General features: G+C 46.5%; 1 protein-coding gene across 2 annotated transcripts in view; it reads right to left on the bottom strand.

Moving 5' to 3' along the window:
- Positions 1-27,645, bottom strand: part of Vamp7 (Vesicle-associated membrane protein 7) — a 221,940-nt gene that overhangs the window by 140,706 nt on the left and 53,589 nt on the right. The window lies entirely within an intron of this gene.

The raw sequence follows: 27,645 nt of genomic DNA, 5'->3' as shown, positions 1-27,645 counted from the left end.
GAGGTGGGACACCAGTGAAGGAAAAAGATAAGATAACTCTAATTAAAAGTAATATACTAAGGTTAAGTAGTTTGAAATGTGAGATTCCAGATTATTTACAAAAGATATTCAAAATACTAGACTGTATATTGTCTGGAAGTGAATCTTCTTGAAGTAAACCATAATTTTCATTGATTCCATATCGATTACTATATTAAAACACCATATACAAACTGAACTCAAAATTGATTAAACCATAACCCTGCAGTCCCATGGGGCCTAGAGCCTAGCAATATTCATAAGCAAACCAATATTCTTCAAGATATTGATTAGCTATTGCTAAATCGCTTTCAACATAAAGACTTCTAAAAAAAAAATTGGGGATATAGGCTTAACTGCGTTATTATTATTATCGTTACTAGCTAAGCTACAATGCTAGTTGAATAAGCAACTTGCTACAAGCCCAAAGGCTACAATAGGGAACATAGCCCAGTGATAAAAGAAAATAAGGAGACATAAAATGATGATCCTGAGTGTACCTTCAAGCAAGAGAACTCTAACCCAAGTCGGTGGAAGACCATGGTACAGAAGCTATGCACTACCCAAGACTAGAGAATAATGGTTTGATTTTTTTAGTTTACCTTCACTCTCAATTCTTGTATTAGATTTGGTTCTAATTCTTTGTGAACTACTATGACCAAACTTCCAATTATGACCCTAATCCAAAAATAAGAAAACACATATGATATTTTCATAATAAAATAAATTTTTGAACATACTTACCCGGTAGTTATATATATAGCTATACGTCCCTGACATCCGGCAGAAATTTCAAAACTCACGGCAATCGCAGATTGGATAGCCAGGTGTACCACCTGCGCGCCCTCCAGCGAGGTACCTGAACCATTCCATGATTCCTCAGATCTTCCATGCCCATAGTCTCTAGAGAGGAGGAGGGTGGGAATTAAATTATGTATAACTACTGGGGAAGGATGTTAAAAAATTTATTTTATGAAAATATTTTCAAACATCTGACTTAGCCGGTAGTTATATATATAGCTGATTGACACCTTTGGTGGAGGGTCACAGACAGCCAACATTGTTGGAATTTTACTTAAGAGTTAATAAACAAGCTTAGGGGTTCGTACCTGATAAGGAAGCTGACTTCAATGAATTCTTTCATTATGTCAGCTTTCCTTATGAGATCCAGCGATCACCCCAGGGGGCTGAAGACCTCTAGGAGCTGTCAAACTGGTCTAAAAACCTCTATGTGACAGGACCTCCTCCAATACCCTTCTTCCGGGCACTCTTAAAGAACAAATTGACCACCTGACTAAAATCAATAATTGTGGAAGACTGTTGCAATCTCCACGAACACCCATAAAAATACAAAAGTTCCAAGAGAAGAAAAGGGTATTAGGATTATGGGAATGTAGTGGTGGATCCTTCCCCCACTACTGCACTCGTTGCTACGAACGGTCCCAGAGTGAAGCAGTCCTCATAAAAAGTCTGGACAAGTTTTAAATAATGTGAAGCGAACACAGATTTACTCCTCCAAAAGGTTGTGTCCATAATGCTCTGCAACGATCTATTCTGCTTGAAGGCCACCGAAGTTGCTACAGTTCTAACTTCATGCGTCTGACTTTTAAACGCTTGCGGTCTACCTTACTGCAATATGCATGAGTTTCTCTTATTAAGAGCCTGATGAAGAATGAAGTGCATTCTTCGACCTCTGTTACGAGGGCTTCTAAACCGAGCACTAAAGAGCTTCTGCCTTGCCTCGCAACTTTTCTGTTCAGTCCAGGAAGAACTTCAGGGCTCTTACAGGACACAGGACCCTTCTCCAACTACTCGCCAACCACATCCGAAAGGTTCGGAAACTCAAAAGACATGGGCCAAAGTTGAGAAGAGCGTTCATTCTTGGCGAGAAAGCCTGACTGCAATGAGCCGATAGCTTTGTATCTCGAGAAAACCAACGTTTTAACTAAAAGCATGAATCCCATTGACTCTTCTAGCTGTCGCCAGACTGACCAAAAATAGAGTCTTCATCGTGAGGTCCTTAAATGAAGCTGAATGCAAGGGCTCAAATCTGTCACTCTTAATGAACTTCAGGACTATATCCAGATTCCAAGCTGGTGAATCCTGGAACTATTGCTTTGATGTTTCAAATGATTTGAGAAGTTCCTGTAGGTCTTTAACATTAGAAAGGTCCAAGTGTTGGCCTGAATACGGTTGCTAACATACTCTTGTATCCCTTGATGGTAGAGGATGAAAAAATTATGTTTCCTTCGAAGATATAACAGGAAGTCAGTAAACTGAGTTATAGAGGTACTGGATGAGGAAACAGAGTTGACTCTGCACCACTCTCTAAAAACTTCCCACTTAGATTGGTAAACCTAGAAAATAGACGTCCTTCTTGCACTTGCAATAGCCCTAGCTGCCTCCTCCGAAAAGCCTCTAGCTCTTGTGAGTTTTCCGATAATATAAAGACAGTTAGATGAAGAGCTTGGAGATTGTTGATGGTACCTTTCCAAGTGGGGTTGTTTGAGTAGAACTACTCTTAATGAAATGAGTACAATTTAACCATAAAAGAAACCCTTTCTGGTACAACTCAGAAACATAAATGGTGGTGTACCCTTAAATCTGCACTCTTTGATGTAGATACAACAGTTCCTCCTTTACTTAAACCAGATGGCTCCGTCACTCTTTGTCCAAAGAAAAAGGAAACCATTTTGGCTGATGTTTTTGACAGTAAACAGAGTAATGAAAAACTTGAACTTCCTCATTCATGTTTTCCTGAGGCTAAACTAACTAGATTAGCTTTTCGATCTCGTGAAATTAAAGCTCTGTCGATGGACCTTAATGCTTATGGAGGTGTAGACCCAAATGGTATTTTTCCATTGTTTTTTATAAAGACAGCACATTTCTTAGCTCCAAAGTTATCTGCTATTTTGCGCAATTTAGCAAGAAGAGGAGCTTTTAGCACTTGTTGGAGGATTGGTAATGTTACTCCTCTATGTAAATGTGTTTGCAGTAGCTCAAGTCCCACTGATTACCGCCCAATTTCCATAACTCCCATATTATCTAGTTTTTGAGCGTCTTCTAGCAAAAAGTCTTCATAGGTTTGTTGAAGGTAATCATCTATTCCCTAGTTTGCAATTTGGTTTTCGTAAAGGACTTGAAGCATGTGATGCCCTTCTTACAATCTCCAGTGCTGTACAGAAATCCCTTGATTGTGGTCAGGATGTTCGTATGATTGGCCTTGATTTTAGTGCTGCCTTTGACCGTGTTAATCATGAGGCCCTTATTTTCCAACTCAAACAGTTGGGAGTGGGTGGGTCGTTTCTTAGCATTATTACTGATTTTTTAAGTAAAAGATCTCAAAGAGTTGTTGTTGATGGGCACCATAGTGAGTATAGGAATGTGATATCCGGTGTTCCACAGGGTAGTGTTCTTGGCCCATTACTTTTCATAATATATACTGTACACGACATGTGGTTGGGCCTAGAAAACAAGCTTATTGCATATGCAGATGACGCTACTCACTTTGCATCAATTCCATCCCCTGAATGTAGATCTGGGGTTGGTGAATCCCTTAATAGAGATTTAGCTAAAATTAGCGCATGGTGCAAATTATAGGGTATGAAGTTGAATCCTAACAAAACTCAAAGTATGATTGTAAGTAGGTCAAGGACGCTGGCTCCTCAACATCCGGACCTCAGTATTGATAAAGTTTCTTTAAATTTGTATGACTCTTAAAATTTTAGGTGTGATTCTCGACAGCAGATTTACTTTTGAGAAAATATTAGGTCTGTCTCTTCTTCAATTGCACAAAAAATTGGCATATTGAGAAAGTCTTACAAGATTTTCGGTGATCAATCTATTCTGAAGTGTTTTAATTCTTTCATTCTACCTTGTTTTGAGTATTGTTCTCCTGTCTGGTGTTCAGACGCTGATTCTCATCTTAATTTGTTGGACAGAAACTTACGGTCTATTACATTTCTTATTAACTTACGGTCCATTAAATTTCTTATTACTGATCTAGATATTAATCTTTGGCACCATCGTTCAATTAGTTCATTATGCATGTTGCATAAGATTTTTCATAACTCTGACCATCCTTTACATTCAGATCTCCCTGGACAATTCTATCCTGTGCGTAATACTAGGCAGGTAGTTAATTCTAATAGCCAGGCCTTCTCCATCATGAGGCTCAATACTACACAGTATTCTAGAAGTTTTATTTCAGCTGTTACCAAGTTGTGGAATGATCTTCCAAATCAGGCAGTTGAATAAGTAGAACTTAAAAAGTTCAAAGTTGGAGCAAATATTTTTATCTTGACCAGGCTGACATGAGTCTTTTTATAGTTTATATATGACATATCTGTTTTTGACGTTCTTAATAGTTTATATAGGACATAACTACTTTGACGTTGTTACTGTTTTAGAAGGATTTATTGTTAACTTGTTCTCATCATTTATATATTTCCTTATTTCCTTTCCTCACTGGGCTATTTTTCCCTATTGGAGCCCTTGGGCTTATAGCATCTTGCTTTGCCAACTAGAGTTGTAGCTTGGCTAGTAATACATACATACATACATATACCAAGGCACTTCCCCCAATTTTGGGGGGTTGCCAACATCAACAAATGAAACAAAAACAAAAAAGGGGACCTCTACTCTCTACGTTCCTCCAGCCTAACAAGGGACTCAACCGAGTTCAGCTGGTACTGCTAGGGTGCCACAGCCCAACCTCCCACATTATCCACCACAGATGAAGCTTCATAATGCTGAATCCCCTACTGCTGCTACCACCGCGGTCATCTAAGGCATCGGAGGCAGCAGCAGGGCCTACCGGACCTGCGTCACAATCGCTCGCCATTCATTCCTATTTCTAGCATGCTCTCTTGCCTCTCTCACATCTATCCTCCTATCACCCAGAGCTTTCTTCACTCCATCCATCCACCCAAACCTTGGCCTTCCTCTTGTACTTCTCCCATCAACTCTTGCATTCATCACCTTCTTTACCAGACAGCCATTTTCCATTCTCTCAACATGGCCAAACCACCTCAACACATTCATATCCACTCTAGCTGCTAACTCATTTCTTACAACCGTTCTCACTCTCACCACTTCGTTCCTAACCCTATCTACTCGAGATACACCAGCCATACTCCTTAGACACTTCATCTCAAACACATTCAATTTCTGTCTCTCCGTCACTTTCATTCCCCACAACTCCGATCCATACATCACAGTTGGTACAATCACTTTCTCATATAGAACTCTTTTTACGTTCATGCCCAACCCTTTATTTTTTACTACTCCCTTAACTGCCCCCAACACTTTGCAACCTTCATTCACTCTCTGACGTACATCTGCTTCCACTCCACCATTTGCTGCAACAACAGACCCCAAGTACTTAAACTGATCCACTTCCTCAAGTAACTCTCCATTCAACATGACATTCAACCTTGCACCACCTTCCCTTCTCGTACATCTCATAACCTTACTCTTACCCACATTAACTCTCAACTTCTTTCTCTCACACACTCTTCCAAATTCTGTCACTAATCGGCCAAGCTTCTCTTCTGTGTCTGCAACCAGTACAGTATCATCCGCAAACAACAACTGATTTACCTCCCATTCATGGTCATTCTCGTCTACCAGTTTTAATCCTCATCCAAGCACTCGAGCATTCACCTCTCTCACCACTCCATCAACATACAAGTTAAACAACCACGGTGACATCACACATCCCAGTCTCAGCCCCACTCTCACCGGAAACCAATCACTCACTTCATTTCCTATCCTAACACATGCTTTACTATCTTTGTAGAAACTTTTCACTGCTTGCAACAACTTTCCACCAACTCCATATAATAATAATAAAAGGCTTCTTGGAGTGTCTACCATCCATTCCAGAACCTCTGTGAACCACTCTCTCGAGGCCCAAAAGTGGGCCACTAGAGTCAATCTGGTCCCTTCGTGTGACCAAAAAAATTTTTGCATCACTTTGTAATGAATTATGAACGGTAGAAATGCATACACGTCCATATCACGAGCTGTTTGACACTCGACGTCGTGTTCTGTTTGATGCTCGACGTCACGTCCCGCTTGACGCTCGACGTCACGTCCCGCTTGACGCTCGACGTCATGTCCTGCAGGATGCTCGACGTCACGTCATGCTGGACGCTTGACGTCACGTTTAAGCTGGACGCTCGACCTCACGTTAGCTGGACGCTCGACATTACATCTGGGTGCTTGACTCCTTTTGGTTAAAGCGGCTGAAATACTGTATGCCATTTAACGATGGAGTTGTAAAGACGTTCGTCGTCAAGAACTTCTAGACTAGAAGCCTTACGACCCTTGGCTTCCAGGTGTGAAGCTTCCTGATGCTCAGGGTCCAGGCCTGTTACTCTCTTGTTGTCCGCAGGCTGATAAACTTGCATGTGTGAAGAGAGTTTCTGTTGTATATCTTGCAGCATATTAAAATTAGGGTCCACTTGCTGTGGTACAGGAGACGTCACGTCTACCACAAGCTCGCTTTCTACGCCGTTTAAAGAGCGCGCAGAGCGTTCAGAGGACAATAACCAGTCTGATGGTGGAGGAGAAGCATGAACCGAGGTCATGCCAGGCTCAGAAAACTGTCCTGCAACTGGGTGAGTTGGACATTTCTTGACAGTTGCCGACGTCCTTAAAGGACGTTTGGCAGGAGAGCTTTCTCGGTAGAATGAAAAAGCTCAGGACTGCTCCAAAGCCTACAACCAGTAGCTTTCGGTGTCATGATAGGACGCCGATTGACCGTGTCCATCTTCCTCTTCAGAGGTCTTGAAGCTTGACACAGTAGTGGTTTGCGGACTGTGGCCAGAAGTAGCACCCGAACTGCCTAATGTCCGAATGCCGACCACAACCCGAAGTTCACTACACAACAAACATTCAACGGTGGAATACCCAAAAAAACCTAATTAACAGGTCAAGAGAACAGAGCTCTGGGCACCACCCCTTGATTTATACTGGGCAAGGGGACCCAGCTTGAATCTTGTTGTTTATCATACCTTTGCTTCTCTAGCCTTTAGCTTGCTGATTATAAGTAAAGGTATAAGAACATTAGGTGAAAGAGAATATTTATTAATTAATAACGGGACACGGTGTGGGAGGAAAAAATTATGATAAATTACAGTACAGTACTTATGAGATTAAAAAACAGTGGCTGAGGAAAAGACACCGTGGTGAGAGGTTCTGAAATGAAATGCTGTATTCATAAAAAAAAAGCAAAAAAAAATATTTATTTGGAAATTAAACAAATCTATTAGGAATACATTAATATATCGATTAAGATAGTCAAAGGCAAAATTAACATCCCTTTTGCATATTGTACCAGCAAGAGAAAACATACTAGCTACATGCAAGATATACCACTACAGTTACAAAACGAAACATTAAAATCCTAACAAAACATGACTGCAGAACCCTCAATGCCCGAATTCTTTACTAAAAACTTCCCCAATGTTAATAATCAATGTCCTTAATATTGACCAGTCATGCTCTGCCGTCAAATCTGCTTAGAAGAACGGCAGCTAAAACTGAAGAATGGCATGCCAAAATGTTATTTTTATAATAAAATAAATTTTTGAATATACTTACCCGGTGATTATAATAGCTGCAACTCTGTTGCTCGACAGAAAACTCTAAGGAAAAAATTCGCCAGCGATCGCTATACAGGTTGCGGGTGTGCCCAACAGCGCCATCTATCGTCCAAGTACCCAGTACTCAATGTAAACAAAGAACTCAATTTTCTCCTCGGTCCACTGCGTCTCTATTGGGGAGGAAGGGAGGGTCCTTTAATTTATAATCACCGGGTAAGTATATTCAAAAATTTATTTTATTATAAAAATAACATTTTTCAATATTTAACTTAGCCGGTGATTATAATAGCTGATTCACACCCAGGGGGGTGGGTAGAGACCAGCATTATATGTTTACATTATTATGAGCTAAGAATTTTTTATTTTATTTTAGAAGTTATCAAAATAACAAAAACAAAATAAATAGGTACTTGGTAAGGAAGTCGACTTGAACAATTACTCTGCCTTTTTAAGTACGTCTTCCTTACGGAGCCTCGCGATCCTCTCAGGATGCTGATCGACCCCTAGGATCTGAAGTATCAAGGGTTGCAACCCATACAACAGGACCTCATCAAAACCCCTAATCTAGGCGCTTCTCAAGAAATGACTTTGACCACCCGCCAAATCAACCAGGATGCGAAAGGCTTCTTAGCCTTCCGGACAACCCAAAAAACAACAATAAAAACATTTCAAGAGAAAGATTAAAAAGGTTAATGAATTAGGGAATTGTAGTGGTTGAGCCCTCACCCACTACTGCACTCGCTGCTACGAATGGTCCCAGAGTGTAGCAGTCCTCGTAAAGAGACTGGACATCCTTAAGATAAAAAGACGCGAACACTGACTTGCTTCTCCAATAGGTTGCGTCCATTATACTTCGCAGAGATCTATTTTGTTTAAAGGCCACGGAAGTTGCGACAGCTCTAACTTCATGTGTCCTTACCCTCAGCTAAGCTTGGTCTTCTTCATTCAGATGGGAATGAGCTTCTCGTATTAACAGTCTGATAAAATAGGATAAGGCATTCTTTGACATAGGCAAAGATGGTTTCTTAACTGAACACCATAAAGCTTCAGACGGGCCTCTTAAAGGTTTAGTTCGTTTTAAATAGAACTTAAGAGCTCTGACAGGGCATAAGACTCTTTCTAGTTCATTTCCAACCATATTCGATAAGCTTGGAATATCGAACGATTTTTGCCAAGGTCGAGAAGGTAGCTCGTTTTTGGCTAGAAAACCAAGTTGTAGAGAACATGTAGCCGTTTCAGATGAGAAACCTATGTTCTTGCTGAAGGCATGAATCTCACTGACTCTTTTAGCTGTGGCTAGGCAAACCAGGAAAAGAGTCTTTAAGGTGAGATCTTTCAGGGAGGCTGATTGTAGCGGCTCGAACCTGTCTGACATGAGGAATCTTAGTACCACGTCTAAATTCCAACCAGGTGTAACCAAACGACGCTCCTTCGTGGTCTCAAAAGACTTAAGGAGGTCCTGTAGATCTTTATTGTTGGAAAGATCTAAGCCTCTGTGACGGAAGACTGATGCCAACATGCTTCTGTAACCCTTGATAGTGGGAGCTGAAAGAGATCGTTCTTTCCTCAGATATAAGAGGAAGTCAGCTATTTGAGTTACAGAGGTACTGGTCGAGGATACTGATACTGACTTGCACCAGCTTCGGAAGACTTCCCACTTCGATTGGTAGACTCTAAGGGTGGATGTTCTCCTTGCTCTAGCAATCGCTCTGGCTGCCTCCTTCGAAAAGCCTCTAGCTATCGAGAGTCTTTCGATAGTCTGAAGGCAGTCAGACGAAGAGCGTGGAGGCCTTGGTGTACCTTCTTTACGTGTGGCTGACGTAGAAGGTCCACCCTTAGGGGAAGTGTTCTGGGAACGTCTACTAGCCATCGAAGTACCTCGGTGAACCATTCTCTCGCGGGCCAGAGGTGAGCAACTAGCGTCAACCTTGTCCCTTCGTGAGAGGCGAACTTCTGCAGTACCTTGTTGACAATCTTGAACGGAGGGAATGCATATAGATCTAGATGAGACCAATCTAGGAGAAAGGCATCTATATGAACTGCTGCTGGGTCCGGGATTGGTGAGCAATAAATTGGGAGCCTCTTGGTCATCGAGGTTGCGAAGAGATCTATGGTCGGCTGGCCCCAGGTGGCCCAAACACTCTTGCATACATCCTTGTGGAGGGTCCATTCTGTTGGAAGAATTTGTCCCTTCCGACTGAGGCAATCTGCCATGACATTCAAGTTGCCTTGGATGAACCTCGTAAGAAGCGATATGTTTAGACCTTTTGACCAGGTGAGGAGGTCCCTTGCGATCTCGTACAGCGTCAGTGAGTGGGTCCCTCCTTGCTTGGAGATGTACGCCAAAGCCGTGGTGTTGTCCGAGTTCACCTCCACCACTTTGCCTTGAAGGAGAGACCTGAAGCTTTTCAAGGCCAGATGTACTGCCAGTAGCTCCTTGCAGTTGATATGCATTGTCCTTTGACTCGAGTTCCATATTCCCGAGCATTCCCGACCGTCTAATGTCGCGCCCCAGCCTACGTCCGATGCGTCCGAGAAGAGAACGTGGTTGGGAGTCTGAACAGCCAGGGGCAGACCCTCTCTGAGGTTGATACTGTCCTTCCACCATGTCAGGCAAGACTTCATCTTCTCGGAAATGGGAATCGAGACCGCTTCTAGCGTCTTGTCCTTTTTCCAGTGAAATGCTAGGTGATATTGAAGAGGACGGAGGTGTAGTCTTCCTAATGCTACGAACTGTTCCAGGGATGATAGCGTCCCTATCAGACTCATCCATTGCCTGACTGAACATCGTTCCTTCTTCAGCATGTTCTGGATGCATAACAGGGCTTGGCTTGTTCTGGGGGCCGACGGAAAAGCCCGAAAAGCTAGACTGTGAATCTCCATCCCTAAATACACAATAGTTTGGGATGGGACCACTTGAGACTTTTCCATATTGACAAGGAGACCCAATTCCTTGGTCAGATCTAGAGTCCACTTTAGATCCTTCAGACAGCGACGACTGGAAGAAGCTCTGAGAAGCCAGTCGTCCAAGTAGAGGGAGGCTCGGATATCTGCTAAATGAAGGAATTTGGCTACATTCCTCATCAGCCTCGTAAACACAAGAGGAGCTGTGCTTAGGCCAAAGCACAGGGCTTGAAACTGGTAGACAACCTTTTCATAAACGAATCTCAGAAAAGGTTGGGAGTCCGGGTGGATGGGGACGTGGAAGTAGGCGTCCCTTAGGTCTAACGTGACCATCCAGTCTTCCCTTCTGACCGCTGCTAGAACCGACTTTGTGGTCTCCATGGAGAACGTCTGCTTTGTGACAAAGACATTCAGCGCACTGACGTCTAGCACCGGCCTCCACCCTCCTGTCTTCTTTGCCACTAAGAAGAGACGGTTGTAGAAGCCCGGGGTTTGATGGTCCAGGACTTTGACTACCGCTCCCTTTTCTAGTAAGAGAGACACTTCCTGTTTCAATGCTCGTCTCTTGTCTTCCTCTCTGTACCTGGGAGAGAGATCGATGGGAGATGTTGCTAGAGGGGGTTTTCGTACAAACGGGATCTTGTACCCCTCTCTGAGCAACTTCACAGATTGTGCATCTGCGCCTCTCTTCTCCCAGGTCTGCAAGTTCTTGAGTCTGGCTCCCACTGCTGTCTGAAGAAGCTGGCAGTCAGACTCTGCCTTTAAAGGACTTGGTTCCTTTCTTCTTTCCACGTCTCCCTTCGGCACGAGCACCTCCTCTGCTGGAGGCTCTGCCACGAAAGGGCGGAATAAATCGGGACGCTGGAGTGTCCATCCTTGGTCTAGCTGACAAGGTAGGCAAAGGGGTGGCTTTGCGAGCAGAGGACGCAACCAGATCATGAGTATCCTTCTGTATCAAAGAAGCAGCAATCTCCTTAATCAGGTCCTCTGGAAAGAGGCACTTGGAAAGAGGAGCAAACAGAAGTTCGGATCTTTGGCAAGGTGTAACTCCAGCTGACAGGAAAGAGCAAAGGTTCTCACGCTTCTTGAGGACTCCGGACACGAAAGATGCAGCAAGCTCATTAGATCCGTCACGTACGGCCTTGTCCATGCAGGACATGATGAGCAATGAAGTCTCCTTCTCTGTCGGAGAGATCTTCCTGCTTAGAGCTCCCAGACACCAGTCTAAAAAGTTGAAGACCTCGAAGGCTCTAAATATCCCTTTCAAAAGTTGGTCCAGGTCCGAAGATGACCAACATATCTTTGAGCGTCTCATGGCTAGTCGGCGGGGAGAGTCTACAAGACTTGAGAAGTCGCCCTGGGCAGAGGCAGGAACTCCCAAGCCGAGAACTTCTCCCGTGGCATACCAGACGCTCGATCTAGAAGAGAGTCTAGCAGGGGGAAACGTAAAGGCTGTCTTCCCTAGACTCTTTTTGGACTGCATCCATTCTCCTATCACTCGTAAAGCTCTCTTGGACGAGCGTGCGAGGACGAGTCTAGTAAAGGCAGGCGAGGATGACGGCATACCTAAAACAAACTCTGACGGAGGAGAGCGCGGAGCCACAGACACAAACTGGTCCGGAAACATCTCTTTGAACAGTGCTAAAACCTTCCTAAAGTCCAAAGAGGGTTGCGTAGACTTAGGCTCGTCAAGATCCGAATGTGGTTCATCTACGTGTGCAGCACCATCATCATCAGAAAGACCATCATCCGAGTATTGAGGTGGAAGCGGCAATGGAGTAGGTAACGGCTGGTTAGCTGAGTCCGGTCGCACGGGTGCATGCGTGACTGAGCCGGACGCAACGTCATGGAACTGTTGCCCAGTCTGTGAGCTGGCAACAACCATAGCAGCGCGGGGACGCACAGCGTCTACTCCAGACTGTCTAGCCTGATGTGGGTGAGCAGTGGCAACCACACTGGGTTGCGGAGGTTGACGCACCGCGTCAAAACAAAACAACTCTGACGGTTGTTGTACCTCACGAACGTCAACGGAAGGCTCCGTGCGTCGCTGAACGTCAACATGCTGCTGGCAGGGCACACTGGAACGCATGGGTGGCAGAACTCTCTCAACTGGAGTGCGCAAGAAGGTCGCCTCAGCGTCCACAGGACGCACAACCGAGTGTGTGGTTGGTTGTAGGCAAGAGGCTGTACTAGCTGGTGCAGCAGCAACCTTCTCCGCACGCAAGTCCTGCATCAGAGACGTTAATTGGGACTGCATGCTCTGTAGCAAAGACCACTTAGGGTCTACAGGAGCAGGTGCGGCGACAGACGGTGTAACTGTCTGAAGCGGTACCGCTTTACCTCTCTTAGGAGGTGAGCAGTCATCGGATGACTGCAGCGAGTCCGAACTGACCCAGTGGCTACAACTGGGCCGTTGGACTTGCGCGGAAGGGACCGACTTGCGCTTCAACGGTCGTGAGACCTTGGTCCATGGTTTCTTGCGAGAAACCTCTTCCGCAGACGAGGTATAAATGGGCTCTCTCGTCTTTGTGTGGTGGGGGCGATCTTGGGTAGATACGCCCGAAACCACAGAGGGAACGTCTGTTCGCTGATTAAAGCCTCTCGAACCCATTTGTCGTACGACATTGCTTCTCCCCTGGACTTGGGAGCTTGCAAGAGGTCCCGGACTAGGAGGACGACAGGCACGAACAGACGAACCCTCAAGCGCAACACTATCCACAACACTATCACTCACTTTGTCACTTCCCACTGCACTTTTACACTTCAGCTCCTTAACATCTGCCATGAGCTGATTACGGTCACTAGCCAGTGACTCAACTCTCTCACCCAGAGCTTGGATGGCACGCATCATATCAGCCATCGAAGGTTCCTGAGTGCCAGAAGGGGGGTTAGGAGCAACCACTACAGGGGAAGGAATAGGTTGTGGGGCATGAGGAGAGGAAATGTCAATAGATCGAGAGGAACTTCTCCTAACTCTATCTCTCTCTAGCCTACGTGTATATTTTTGGAATTCGATAAAATCGAATTCCGAAAGCCCAACGCACTCCTCACATCGATCTTCCAATTGACAGGTTTTATCCCGACAATTGGAACAAACAGTGTGAGGGTCGATAGAGGCCTTCGGAAGACGCCTTGAACAGTCCCTAGCATTACACTTCCTAAATTTTGGGACTTGAGAAGGGTCAGCCATTTTGAATTGGTCAAAGGGGAATTCAAAAACTATCCAAAGTCATCAACAAATAATCCGTAATCAAAAAAAGAATGCAAGGATTTTTTAAGAGAAAGCCTGCACAGCGAAAGCTCAAAACTAGAATAGTGTACTTCACCAAATAGTTGTGAAAACAAATCCAGTTAGCAACAGCGAATTAGTAGGTCTTGCCGGTAGCACGACAGAGAGAAAATTGAGTTCTTTGTTTACATTGAGTACTGGGTACTTGGACGACAGATGGCGCTGTTGGGCACACCCGCAACCTGTATAGCGATCGCTGGCGAATTTTTTCCTTAGAGTTTTCTGTCGAGCAACAGAGTTGCAGCTATTATAATCACCGGCTAAGTTAAATATTGAAAAATACAGCTGTGGGCCAGTGTCTGTCTTCCCTCATTACTTACAATCACAACATCACATTTAAGGGACAGCATGAAAAGTATTGCACTTAACTTAATACAACACCTCATTACAGTTTTTTTCCTTGATTGCAGGACTCTAACATACTATAAGCTAATTCTTTTCCTTCATTTCACTCATATCATGAATATGGAAAACTCAGTCACCATAAACCTTTTTTTTTTCAGCAGGAGTCTCAGATCTCCAATCGGCAGGATTGCCAGTCATCCCAATCTCTTTTACAAGTTGGCCCTTATCAGTCTGACGATGAAGGTATCCATGAGTCATTGCAGACCTTCAGTTATAACAATTACAGACCACTACACACTAGTAACAGGCAATACCCTAATTCTATCTCCCTTACACTCCCTACTGAGTGTTAGGGCTGCTGTCAATACCTGGAAAGGATCAATAACAGATTAAGACATTTTTGGAAAGAGGGGCTTGAGGGATATACAGTGATACCTCGGTACTCGACCATAATCCGTTCGGGATCAGGGTTCGACCTCCGATTTGTTCGAGTACCGAAACCTTTTTTCCCATAAGAAATAATGGTATTTATTTTTATACATTCCTACGCACTCCAAAATGCCCAAAATATTAATAAAACGTGTACTTAAACAACAATAATTATTTAAATGTGTACGAAATTGGTCGGAAAACTATATAAAACAATTTTAAACCATTTACTGTACATACATTTGAGCAGCGGTTCGATGTCATACAGGAATGGATGTGGAGAGGATGGAAGGGGGAGGTTACTTCTTGGAAGGAGAGTCCCCTTCCATGATGTGGCTGGGTAGTTCTCCTTCAGGGGTTTTTTCTCTCTGCAGTAAAAGGTAGGGAAAATCTCCTTCAGGGGTTTTTTCTCTTCTGTTTCTCTTCTTTGGAGGGGAATCAGGCTAGGATGTAGAAGCTCTCTTTTCTTTTGTGAAAAACATGTCAATTGTCAGCTGCTTCTTTCTCTTCTGCAATATTCTTCTAAAGTGAGACATAACATCATCATTAAAGATGTTCACTGCCCAGTTTGCTACTGCTGTTTCTGGGTGATATTTTTCCACAAAAGCCTGCAACTCTCCCCACTTCGAACACATGTCATTTATCACTGAACTCGGAACCTCCTCTCTTACATCCTCATCTTCTGAGGATTCCAGCTCCCCAATCAAATCCTGCTGCTGTTGCTGTTGCAGGTGCAACAATTCTTCAACAGTCAACTCAGTAGAGTGGCTATCAACAAGTTCATCAATGTCTTCCCTGTTGACCTCAAGCCCCATACTCCTGCCCATGCCAACAATTTCATCAACGACAACAGTGTCCTCAGAAATAACAGTAGCAGTGCTTGAACCCGCCTCTGATTGGAAACCCTCAAATTCCCTCTCTGTTACACATGATGGACACAGCTTTCGCCAGGCAGAGTTCAATGTCCTATAGGTTACACCATGCCAAGCTTGGGCAATCATGTTCACACAGTTGAGGATGCTGAAGTGATCCTTCCAGAATTCCTTTAAGGTCAACTGTGTATCACTAGTCATTTCAAAACACTTTCGGAAAAGGGCCTTGGTATACAGTTTTTTAAAATTTGAAATGACCTGTTGGTCCATGAGCTGGAGTAGCCTATGGGAGTAGTATTGGGGGGCAGGAATTTAATCTTGATAAAACTGAACTCTTCTTTTAAGTCTTCCTCTAGACCTGGAGGGTGTGCAGGAGCATTGTCCATCACCAAAAGACAGTTCAATGGCAAGTTCTTTTCAGTCAGGTATGCCTTAACCTGGGGGGCAAACGCTTCGTTGATCCACTCACTAAAGAATTGTCTTGTGACCCAAGATCTAGTGTTAGCGCGCCACATAACTTTTCAAGATATTGTTTCTTTTGAAGACCCGGGGGTTGTCCGAGTGGTACACTAACAAGGGTTTAATCTTGCAATCGCCACTAGCATTGGCGCACAGCAGCAACGTCAGTCTATCTTTCATTGGCTTGTGACCTGGCATCTTCGTCTCGTCCTTGGTAATGTAGGTATTGGCCGGCATTTTCTTCCAAAATAACCCAGTCTCATCGCAATTGAAGACTTGCTGCGGGATCAAATTTTGTTCTTTAATGTATCGGTCGAATTCGCCAACGTATTTTTCAGCTGCCGCCTGATCCGAACTGGCTGCCTCCCCATGCCTAGTCACACGGTGAATATCAGTTCTGTTCCGGAATTTCTCGAACCAGCCTCTGCTTGCTTTAAAAGTAAATGACGAATCACTTTCACTAGTACTGGCACTTTTCTTCACCAATTCTTCATAAATATGAAGAGCTTTCTCGCAAATGAAAGCTTCCCTTATACTTTCCCCGGCCAACTGCTTTTCTTTAATAAATATAAGGAGCAACTTTTCCATTTCCTCAATTACTTGTGGCCTTTGCTTACTAATTGCTGTCACTCCCTGTGTAACATTAGCTTTCTTTATCACTTCCTTATTTTTCAAAAAGGTCGAAATGGTCGACTTCGCCATGCCATACTGTAAGGCTAGATCAGACACTCGTACACCATTCTCGTATTTCGCAATAATTTCCTTCTTCCACTTGATCGTTGTTCTCACTGTTTTCCTCTAATTCTTCCCCTTATCACTAACTTTCTTGGGGCCCATTATTATCGGCAAAAAAAGACAATAAAACGCACTAAATCACAATCAATTCTCAACACGTGTTGTCGGACTGGCGCGCTCTCTTGAAATGATGCTACCCGACCAAGCGAGAGTAGCCGAGATGGCCGCTCATCTCACTCGGCCACGCGTTCAGCTGTTCGAGTTCCGATTTTTTGTTCGAACACCGCAGCAAAAATTACTCTAAATTTTTGGTCGAACTCCGATTTGTTCGAATTTAGAGTCGTTTGACTATCGAGGTATCACTGTAAAAGAAAATTAAATATGACAGATTCGGAGATAATTTGTATTTTTCCTAACCATACAAACCTTAGCTATTTACATAAGGTTTACTTTCGGCGTAGCTGAAAATGACGAGGCAATAGATTTTTAACGAGGGTTAACTACCCCCGCGCTAGTTAGCAAGGGGGTAGGGGAAGGGGTTGCTTGCTACCCCTCCCCCCCCCACACACACTGGTGAATTGTCTCACTTCACTTAGAGGTAGGACTTGTCTTGGGGGGACAGGGCTGGCGGGCAAATATGTGTAAATAGCTAAGGTTTGTATGGTTAGGAAAAATACAAATTATCTCCGAATTTGACATTTGTTCCGTAACCGAAATACAAACCACGCTATTTACATAGGGAGACACCCCTTAGGAAGAGTGGAAAGTCCCCAGACTTACTGGCTTTGGCTTTACCCGGGGACTCAGAATCCGAGTGAGTAGCACTCGAGAAAAAGTCCCTGCACCTCACAAGTTCTTTGCTCAGCAAGGAATGTGTGGCCTACATAAGTTTGTGTGTGGAGGAATAGAGTGTGACTCATCCTAGGAAGTTGACCTGGAGTCCTTTAGATGGAATTCTAGGCTAGGACGTTCCCAATACCACCTCGTCAGGGTATGGGGGACGCGACAATATTAGCTAATACTAGGAACACAAGGGAGCACAGTTTACCTGCAGAGGTTAAGGTCAGCTATGCAGAGACCAGGATGCTGTTTTCCCCAAGAGAGGGGAGGATGAAGAAAGAAGTAAGGGCCAGACATACTCTTTCATTCACGCAGACTAAGACCGGGTAACAATGTCCTTAACCTTCTGCTACCTGTCCAAAAAGGAGCCTGAGGTTAGACCAGCTGTTGTGCAGCCACCACAGGGCCAATAGAAAACGTATCGAGGCTCCTGTGGGTCACGTCCTGCAGGTAGTGGGCTGTGAAGGTCATTTGACGCTTCCAGACCCCAGCTTGTAGCACCTGCGTCACAGAGAAGTTTCTCTTAAAGGCCAGAGACGTAGCGATGCCCCAGACGTCGTGTGCCCTAGGGCGACGTGACGGAGGAGGGTCAGGATTCAGGGCGTGATGGATAACCCTTCGAATTCAAGCCGAGATGGTGTTCTTGGTGACCCTCCTCTTCGTCCTTCCCGTGCTTACAAACAACGCCTGTACGCGGGGACGAACTGCAGCTGTTCTCTTCAAGTAACGCCTCTGACTCCTCACTGGGCATAATAGCAGATGGTCTTGGTCACTTGTTACAGAACGGAGACTCGTGACCCTGAAGGAGTCGAACCGTGGGTCCGGCATTCCAGGGTTCTGAGTCTTGGCAACAAACTCAGGGACGAACCTGAACGTTACCTCCCCCCATCCACTTGAATGGACGATGTCGTATAAGAGACCATGAAGTTCACTAACTCGTTTGGCAGAGGCCAACGCGAGTAGGATGGCGATCTGGAAGTACGTGTCCCTGTCGCAGGCACGAGCTGCGGAACCCGGCAAGAACGAGGGTTACGCTGGGGGTCGCGCTGGCGCTCGTGCGATGGAGCATTCAAGGAATCACGCGCGGGTGGCTACTAGAGCGCGGGGATAAATGCGCGCGGGCGGGTGGGCGCGCTGGCGAGGAGGGCGTTGGCGCACAGGTGAATAAGCGCGCGAAAGTAGAGAAGATTGCTGTCGGTCAGGAGAATGGTGAAGTGCAAGAGATCGACGGCGCCCTGAAGATCTATGGCGCGTAGGCGAGCTATGGCGAGTCGGCGAACGGTGGCGCGTGATGGCGCGTTGCAGAACGATGGCACGTAGTACGCGCAGGCGATCGACCGCGCACAGGCGATCGACCGCGCACAGGCGATCGACCGCGCACAGGCGATTTGGCGTGTGTGCGCTTCGGAGACCTGTGGCGATCCAAGTCATGGGCGCGCTGGCGCGTTGACGAGTGCTTGCGCGCAGGCGCGTTCACGAGCGCTTGCGCGCGGGCGCTCAGGAGATCGGAAGCTCAGGAGAACGTTGGCGCGCATGAGATCGATGGCGCGCAGGAGGGTGTCGACGCGTAGACAGCTGGGGCTCAGGATCAGGTGGCGAGGAAACGCGCAAGGGCGAACGCTCGAGGACGGGCTCAGGAGATGAAGGCTCGTGGGCGCGCGGGCGCGCAGGAACTCTTGAAGTGCGCACCGGGGAGCATGCGCGCTGTTGCGCAGGCGAAGATGGGCGCACAGGAGCGCGAGGGCGAGGCGAAGGAGTAAGGTCCTTGCCTGCGTCCAGATCCGAAGATCTAGGGCGCGTGGGCGAGCGTTGGCGCGCATCAGGAACAAGGTGCGCAGGTGCGCGCTGACGATCAGGAGATCGTGTGCGCTCAGGAGGCCGATGGCACGCCTGGCGCGCAGCAGGAACAGAAGGGCGCTGACTGCTAACAGGAGAGCGCTGGCGAGCAGGAGAGGGCTGACGATCAGGCGAGCGCTGGCGAGCAGGAGAGCGCTGGCGAGGCGAGTCTGGTGGCTGCAACTCAGGAGAGCGCTTGTGCGCTACTGCGCGCAAACGCACAGGGGAACCCTGACGAGCAAGGGAATTACCCACACTGTGGGAGACATCCCTTTGCCCCGAAGGGACCGGTGCCCGTCGGGTGACGGGGTGAGAAGGCGCCTGCTGCGCATCTGCGACCAGGGGGCAGGTAGGCCGGAAGTGGAAGGTCTGGTAGGCGTAGGACATCGCGAGCGATCTGCGGAGAGGTCCAAGGACGTGGCTGCTATGGTCTGCTCCTGACGAGGAGAATCCTCTGCAGAGGAAGGCGGCCGAGATGATTCATAGAGGCGCCTCTTGACTCCCTTATAAGGAGACGGGAGGCCCCTACGGCGAAGAGGAGGACGAGCCTTACAGCGAAGGCGGCCTTGAAGAAGATCATCCACATCGTCGGTCCTCCGAAAAGGAGTCTCTGTCAGTGCGCTCCCCCGGGGAGGAGGCGCACCCGCAGGAGAGACCGTGGGACTCGACTTCCCTTTCGAAGGATGTTCGGAAGGGGGAGCAGAGCCTTCACCAACGTCCGCAACAGCAGCAGCAGCAGAGGTTTGACCAGACCCGTCAGAAGCCTCTGCCACAACCACGTCGACAATAGACAGAGGGTCTACCTCTGCTATCACCGGCGATTGTTTGACAGCAGCCCCCAACTGGATAAGGTCAAACAGGGCTTCCTTGGAGGGCAAGCCCTTAAGCCCCAAGGAAGCCCAGAGCTGTAAGAGATCATCATTAGACACAGCATGGTCATCATAATTAGAATCAAAATCCTCCCCCGGAGGAGGAGGGGGAACCGCCCCGCTATGGGAGGCAACGCCCTCTCCCGCACCCCGAGATCGGGAAACAGAACAATGGCCTACGCTACCACTCGGCGGTCTCTCACGAGAGGCCGGCCGAGTGGGAACTTCAGAGGAGGTCTGAGCGGCGGAAGAAGAGTCCTCGGAGCCTTCCTCCTTCGAGGCAACCCTTGAAGGAGAAAGGTCTCTCTTGGACTTCTTACGCCACCGGGCAAACCTCTCCCACTGGGAGGTAGACCACTCCCTGCACTCACTACATGACAAGTCTCTAGCACACCGTTGACCTCGACATTGTGATCAAAGGGTGTGAGGATCCGTCTCGACTGCCGACATGAAGGTACCACAGGGGCGGCCGGAGAGTCCAGGGAATTTGCGCAGAATTGCGATGAAGGTAGAGGCCAAGTTCCAAACACACAAAGTCTGAGAAAAAGGAAAAAACAGATTAAGGCTGTCAAAAGAGAGGACGAAAGACAGACACGTCTGCTCATCGTCCGAGCCAAAAGTGAAGTGAGACAATTCACCGGTGTGTGGGGGGGAGGGGTAGCAAGCTACCCCTTCCTAACTAGTGCGGGGGTAGTTAACCCTCGTTAAAAATCTATTGGCTCGTCATTTTCAGCTACGCCAAAAGTAAACCCTATGTAAATAGCGTGGTTTGTATTTCGGTTACGGAACAAAATGTGTTTCATACACACAAACCATTAAAGGTTTCCTAGACACAAACCACTATTCTATTGCAACACCAGCCTCGTCTGGGCGCTGCGTCATCCAAAGATGACGAAAAAACTTTAACCTTGCCTTCCCTATGAGAAGGCGAGCGTCTTGGGAAGCATCAACAGGTATGCTCGAGGTGACAACTGCTTGGGAGCTAAAGCCTCTCGTTTCCTTTTGTCGTTCGACATTCCTTCTTCCCTGGGTTGGGGAGCTTGGAAGAGGTCTATAATCGACATTCCTTCTCCCAGGGGTTGGGGAACTTGAAAGAGGTCTATGGTTAGAACATTCAACATTCCTTCTCTCAGGGATTGGGGAGCTGGGAAGAGGTCTATGCTCGACATTCCTTCTCCCAGGGGTTAGGGAGCTTGGAAGAGGTCTATGGTTATAAGAACGACAGGTCCTAGCAGACGCACCATCTATTGGGGGTGGTGCTTAGGCCGAAACAGAGAGCCCAAAACTGGGCAACTTCCTCCTATACATGAATCTTCCGGTATTGCTTGAAGTTCGGATGGATGTGGATGTGGAAGAAAGCATCCTGGAGGTCTAAAGAGACCATCCAGTCGTCCTTTCTTACTGCTGCTAGGACTGATTTCGATGTCTCCATGGAGAACTTTGCCTTCTGAATGAAGGCGTTTGAGAGCACTTAAATCCAGGATCGGTCAATAGCCTCCTTCTCCAAGAAGAGAGACATTTGATGTTGCATAGCCTATCTCTTTGGCTCCTCTCTGTATCTGGCAGAGAGGTCTATCGGAGTTACTATTAAAGGAGGTTTCACTAGCAAAAAGAATTCGTATCCATCCTTAAAAATAGTACTGACCAAAAGTCAGCTCCTCTCCTCTCCCCGGCTCGCCAGAAGTTGTTTAGTCTGGCTCCTACTGTTGTCTGTGCGGTTTAAAGAAAAAAGTATACAGAACCTTTCATGCTGATTTAGACACCAACTCCTGTGTGACCTTTAGGGCTAAAGTGGAAGAGACCTCTTTGACCAACTCTTGAGGAAGAAAAGAGGAAGGAAAAAGGGGGTTGCGTACCTCAATTCTGACTTCTGAATGGGTGTAACCCAAATGGACAGAGAAGAACACATTTGGGCTCTTTTCTTAAAGACCCCTGCTGAGAAAAGGGCTGCTAACTCATTGGAACCGTTCTTTAAGGCTTTATCCATGCTTGACATAATGAGGCTGAGACTATCAGTGTCCACATCCTTCAAGGCAGAAACTTTCTTCCCCAAGGCTCCCAGAGTCCAGGCAAGGAAAAAGAATACTTCGAAAGCTTTGAAGACACTTTTGAGAGGATGATCAAGCTTTGATGTTGACCAGCATATTTGGTCCTTCTTAAGGCCATCCGACGCAGAGCATCTACTAGACTTGAAAAAACTCCTTGGGCAGAGGTAGGAACTCCCAAGCTGAGAGCTTCTCCCATCTCGAACCAAACACAAGATCTGGAGGCCAATTTAGATCTGGAGGCTAATCTAGATCTGGAGGCCAATTTAGCCGAGGGAAAAGGGAAAAACAGTATTACCCTAGATATTCTAGGATTGTATCCAGTCTCCCATCATCCTCAAAGCTCTTTTAGATGATCGGGACAGCACCATCTTTGTAAACAGAGACTCCTTCGACGCCTTCCCTAGGATAAACTCTGAAGGCGGGGAACGAGGAGCAGCAGGCACAAAATAATTCGGAAACTCTTCAGAAAAAACTCATGAGTTTCTATAAGTCAACCGAAGGATGAAGGATCTTAGGATCTTCTCCTACGAGAATTCATCTAAAAGATAAATGGGGGAAAGGAGATCGTCGATCCCTTCCTCCTACAAGTCTCTAACCGAGGTAGAGATGTCTTGTTTCCTAGGAGATAACTCCTTAAGGTCCTGTAATTCTGGCCTCAATGGGTCCAAGATTATTACTTACTTTTACTTACTTTTAGGGGTTTATTTCTCGCCCTCCATTAGACACCAAGAGTCTGTAGAGGCAGGCCTTGGTGCGTGAAAATAATTTCTTTCCAGTTAATATTTTCCTCTATCTTTTCAGTTATAACGCCTGGCGTAACTCATGTTCCAACGTTAGACGCTCGCGAGCATTACGATAGGAACTAAGACACTCGCGATCTCGAAATTCGGCTCAACTGATGTAATCACGATGTCCGAGTCCTGATACTCGACGTCACGTCTAACTGCTTGACGTTCGGCGTCACTTCTAACCGCTTGATGCTCGGCGTCAAGCTTAACACCCGCCGTTAAGTCCAACTGCTGGACACTTGACGCCATGCAACTGCTTGACGCTCGGCGTCACGTCTAACTGCTTGACACTCGACTTCAAGTCTAACTGCTGGACGCTAGACACCATGCAACTGCTGGACGCTAGACACCATGCAACTGCTTGACGCTCGGTGCGACGTGACTCTCAGAACAATGACGTTCACGATTTAGAAGCTCGCGATTTAGACGCTCGGAACTATGCTTGACACTCGGCATCATGTCCAACTACTTGACGCTCGACGTCACGTAACTGCTTCACGCTTGACGTCATGTCTAACTGCTTGACACTCGACGTCAAGTCCAACTGCAGGACGTTTGACGCCATGCAACTGCTTGACGCTCGGTACCATGTGACTCTCGGAACAATGATGCTGGCGATTCAGACGCTCGGAACTATGACATTCGCGTCTAGAACATTCGTTCCTCCAACAAGAGAGACAAAGAAATTGCACTCAATTCCAAACATCGTGTCAAACTCTTACATCGTTAGTAGTGCTGGACGCTCGACGTCCTGCTGGAAGCTTGATGACGTCACGCTTACCGTCCAATGCTCTGACGCTCGGTCATGACTTCCAGCTACTCGACGCTTGGCATGATGTAGTCCATTCCTAAACGCTCGGCGTCCTTCTTGACGCTAGCTTATGGTGTTAAGCATCTAAACGCTCGGCGACATGATGAGCAACTCTCTTCTTGTCTATAAGGAAGGGAAATACGTAAGACGCCAGCCCTGTCTGTGAGCTGAGTCAACCGACGGTGAAGATCACACTTTTACCTCGCCTTTCCTACAGCGAGGGCAAGCGTTCTGGGAAGCGACAACAAGAACGCTCGAGGGGACATCTGCTCGAGTGCTAATGCCTCTCGTTTCCTTTCGCCGATCGACATTCCTTCTCCCAGGGGTTGGGGAGCTTGGAAGAGGTCTAAGGCTAGGATAACGACGACAGGGTTGAGCAGACGCACCCTCCACAGACTGATTAAATTCACTGCACTAATTTAGCACTGAAAATTGCACTTTTTATACTCTTTCACATAAGACCATAAATAGACCTGCCCACGGCGAGAAATATTACTCTTCCTCTAAGGGCTTGAATGAGAATGCAATAGGTTATTTGATTAATATTAGAAATCCCAATATCGAAAACAAAAATAAATAACGATACAAAGTAATTTGTGAGACTATCGATTTTACCTCGTCATAAGGAAGCTGACTTCAAGGAATTCTTTCATTACGTCCGCTTTCCTTATGCCAGAACTACGTAGAGTAACTTTAACTGTATGCTAGTTTTATTTAAACTCTGAAAATAGATCGATGATTATCTAAATAAAGTATACTAATAGGACAAATATATTCTTAAAAATAATATATTCCTTTTATATTATGAAAACTTAAATACTTTTGGTTTGTAAGTAGAATTTTACTTTTCATTCTCTGCATAGAAAAATGACAAATTCGTAGATGATTTGTATTTTTCCTAACTATACAAACCTTAGCTATTTAATATGGGTATTACTTTCGGCGTAGCTGAAACGACGAGCCATTAGAATTTTAACGAGGGTTTACTACCCCACCGCTAGTTAGAGACCTGTGATTAGCTCACTTTGCTTAGAGGTAGGACTTCAAGGGGGACAGGGCTGGTGGGCAAGTTTGATTAAATAGCTAAGGTTTGTATAGTTGGCAAAAATACAAATTATCAACGAATTTGTCATTTGTTCCGTAACCGAAATACAAACCACGCTATTTATTATGGGTGACTCAACCCTTAGGTAGGGTGGTAAGTCCCAGCCATTACTGGCTTTTGGCTTTTTGCTCAGGGACTCTGTATCTGAGTGTGTTAGTACTCAAAGATAAGGAGTCCCTGCACCTCGCAAGTGCCTTGCTCTGCAAGGACCGCGGCCTACGTAAGCTTGTGTGTGAAGGAATGAAGTGTGACTCGTCCTAGGAAGTTGACCTGGAGTCCATTAGATGGAATTCTAGGATAGGACTTTCCCAATACCACCTCGTAAGGGTATGGGGACGTGACAGTATCATCTTAATACTAGGAACACAAGGAAACATGGTTTACCTGCAGTGGTTTGAGGTCAGCTGTGCAGAGAACCCAGGATGCTGCTTTCCCCAAGAGAGGGGAGAATGAAGAAAAGAATAAGGGCCAGGCATACCTTTTCATTCATGCAGACTAAAACCGGGTAACAATGCCCTCAACCCTCTGCTACATGTCCATGAAGGAGCCTGAGGTTTAAACTTCCTCCAGTTGCGAGCCTCCTGTGGGTCACGTCTAGCAGGTAGTGGGCTGTGAAGGTCGTCTGACGCTTCCAAACCCCTGCTTGTAAAACCTGTAAAACCTGCGTCACTGAGTAGTTCTTCTTCAAGGCCAGGGACGTAGCGATGCCCCTGACATCGTGTGCTCTAGGGCGACGTGACGGAGGAGGGTCGGGATTCAGGGAATGATGGATAACCCTGCGAATCCACGCTGAGATAGTATTCTTAGTGACCCTCCTCTTCGTCCTTCCGGTGCTCACAAACAATGCCTGCACCCGAGGACGAATTGCAGCTGTTCTCTTAAGATAGAGCCTCAGACTCCTCACTGGGCACAGTAGATGGTCTGGGTCATCTGTTACAGAACGAAGACTCAAAATCCAAAAAGAGTCGAACCGAGGGTCCGGCACTCCTGGATTTTGAGTCTTAGCAACAAACTCAGGGACGAATCTGAACCTTACCTCCCCCCATCCCCTTGAATGGGCGATGTCATACGAGAGACCATGAAGTTCGCCGACTCACTTGGCCGAGGCCAAAGGAAGTAGGAACACCGTCTTCCAAGTCAGGTGACAATCAGAGGCCTGGCGTAGTGGTTCGAAGGGAGGTCTCTTAAGAGACCTGAGAACTCGAACCACGTTCCATGGAGGAGGTCTCACTTCCGACTGAGGGCAGGTAAGTTCATAACTTCGCATGAGTAAAGAAAGTTCCAGCGAAGAGGAAATGTCCATTCCTTTGAGCCTGAAGGCAAGACTTAAGGCTAAGCGATAGCCTTTCACTGCCGAGACCGAAAGGTGCATTTCTTCCCGCAAATACACGAGAAACTCCGCTATTGCTGGAATAGTGGCATCGAGTGGAGAGATACCCCTTCCACGACACCAACCACAGGAAACTCTTCACTTCGCCTGGTAGACCCCTGCGGATGACTTTCGCAGGTGTCGAGACATCCTTTCAGCAACTTGTTGCGAAAAGCTTCTCTCTGTGAAGAGATGCTGGATAGTCTCCAGGCGTGAAGCTGCAGTGAAGCTACGGCTTTGTGAAAGATGTTGGCGTGTGGTTGTTTGAGTAGCTTGTGTCGTGGAGGAAGTTCTCTCGGGAGTTCCGTCAGGAGCTGCAGAAGGTCCAGAAACTACTCTGCGTGATGCCATAGCGGAGCTATCAAGGTCATTGAAAGGTTGACCGATATTCTGGTCTTATTGAGTACCCTCCTCATCAGACAGAACGGGGGAAAGGCGTATACGTCGATGTTGTCCCACCGTTGTTGGAAGACATCTTGCCAGGGAGCCTTGGGGTCCGGGACTGGGGAGCAGTAAAGCGGAATCTTGAAATTCAAAGCTGCCGTGAACAGATCCACCGTCGGGGAACCCCACAAAGTCAGGACTTTGTTGGCAACTAGACGATCCAAAGACCACTCAGTACTCACTATCTGGGATGCCCTGCTCAGACTGTCGGCAAGCACATTCCTCTTGCCTGGAATGAAACGAGCTGATAGTGGAATCGAGTGGACTTCGGTCCATCTCAGTATCTCTACTGCCAGATGGGAGAGCTGCTCTGAAAAGGTACCTTCCTGCTTGTTGATGTAAGCCACTACCGTGGTGTTGTCGCTCATCACCACCACGGAGTGACCGGCCAGGTACTGTTGGAACTGTTGAAGTGCCAGGAATACGGCCTTCATTTCTAGCAGATTTATGTGGAGGCCCTTTTCTGATTTCTTTGAGGCGTCCGAAAACAGCATCAAATCCGGGGGGGAGGACGAGAGGATCCACTCCCTTTCGTAGGTTCTCGTCTGTCACCCACCACTGAAGGTCTGTCCGTTCCGCAGGACCCATAGGGACCATGACGTCCGGGGAATCGTGTCCTTGATTCCACCGAGACTTGAGTCGCCATTGCAGGGATCTCATCCTGAGGCGACCGTTTGGAACTAGACGGGCCAGGGAAGAAAGGTGACCGAGGAGACGTAACAACGATTGGGCTGGAAGTTCTTCTCGTCTGAGGAAAGGATCTGCGACCCTCCTCAGCGTTGCTATCCTGTCGTCTGATGAGAAGGCTTTGTGGATATCAGTGTCCAATATCATGCCTAGATATACCAGTCGCTGAGTTGGAAGCAGAGAAGAC

Source organism: Palaemon carinicauda, chromosome 4, assembly GCF_036898095.1.
Source record: "Palaemon carinicauda isolate YSFRI2023 chromosome 4, ASM3689809v2, whole genome shotgun sequence".
NCBI lineage: Eukaryota > Metazoa > Arthropoda > Malacostraca > Decapoda > Palaemonidae > Palaemon > Palaemon carinicauda.
Note: the sequence above shows the minus strand (reverse complement) of the source record. Positions and strands in the feature narration are given on the sequence as shown.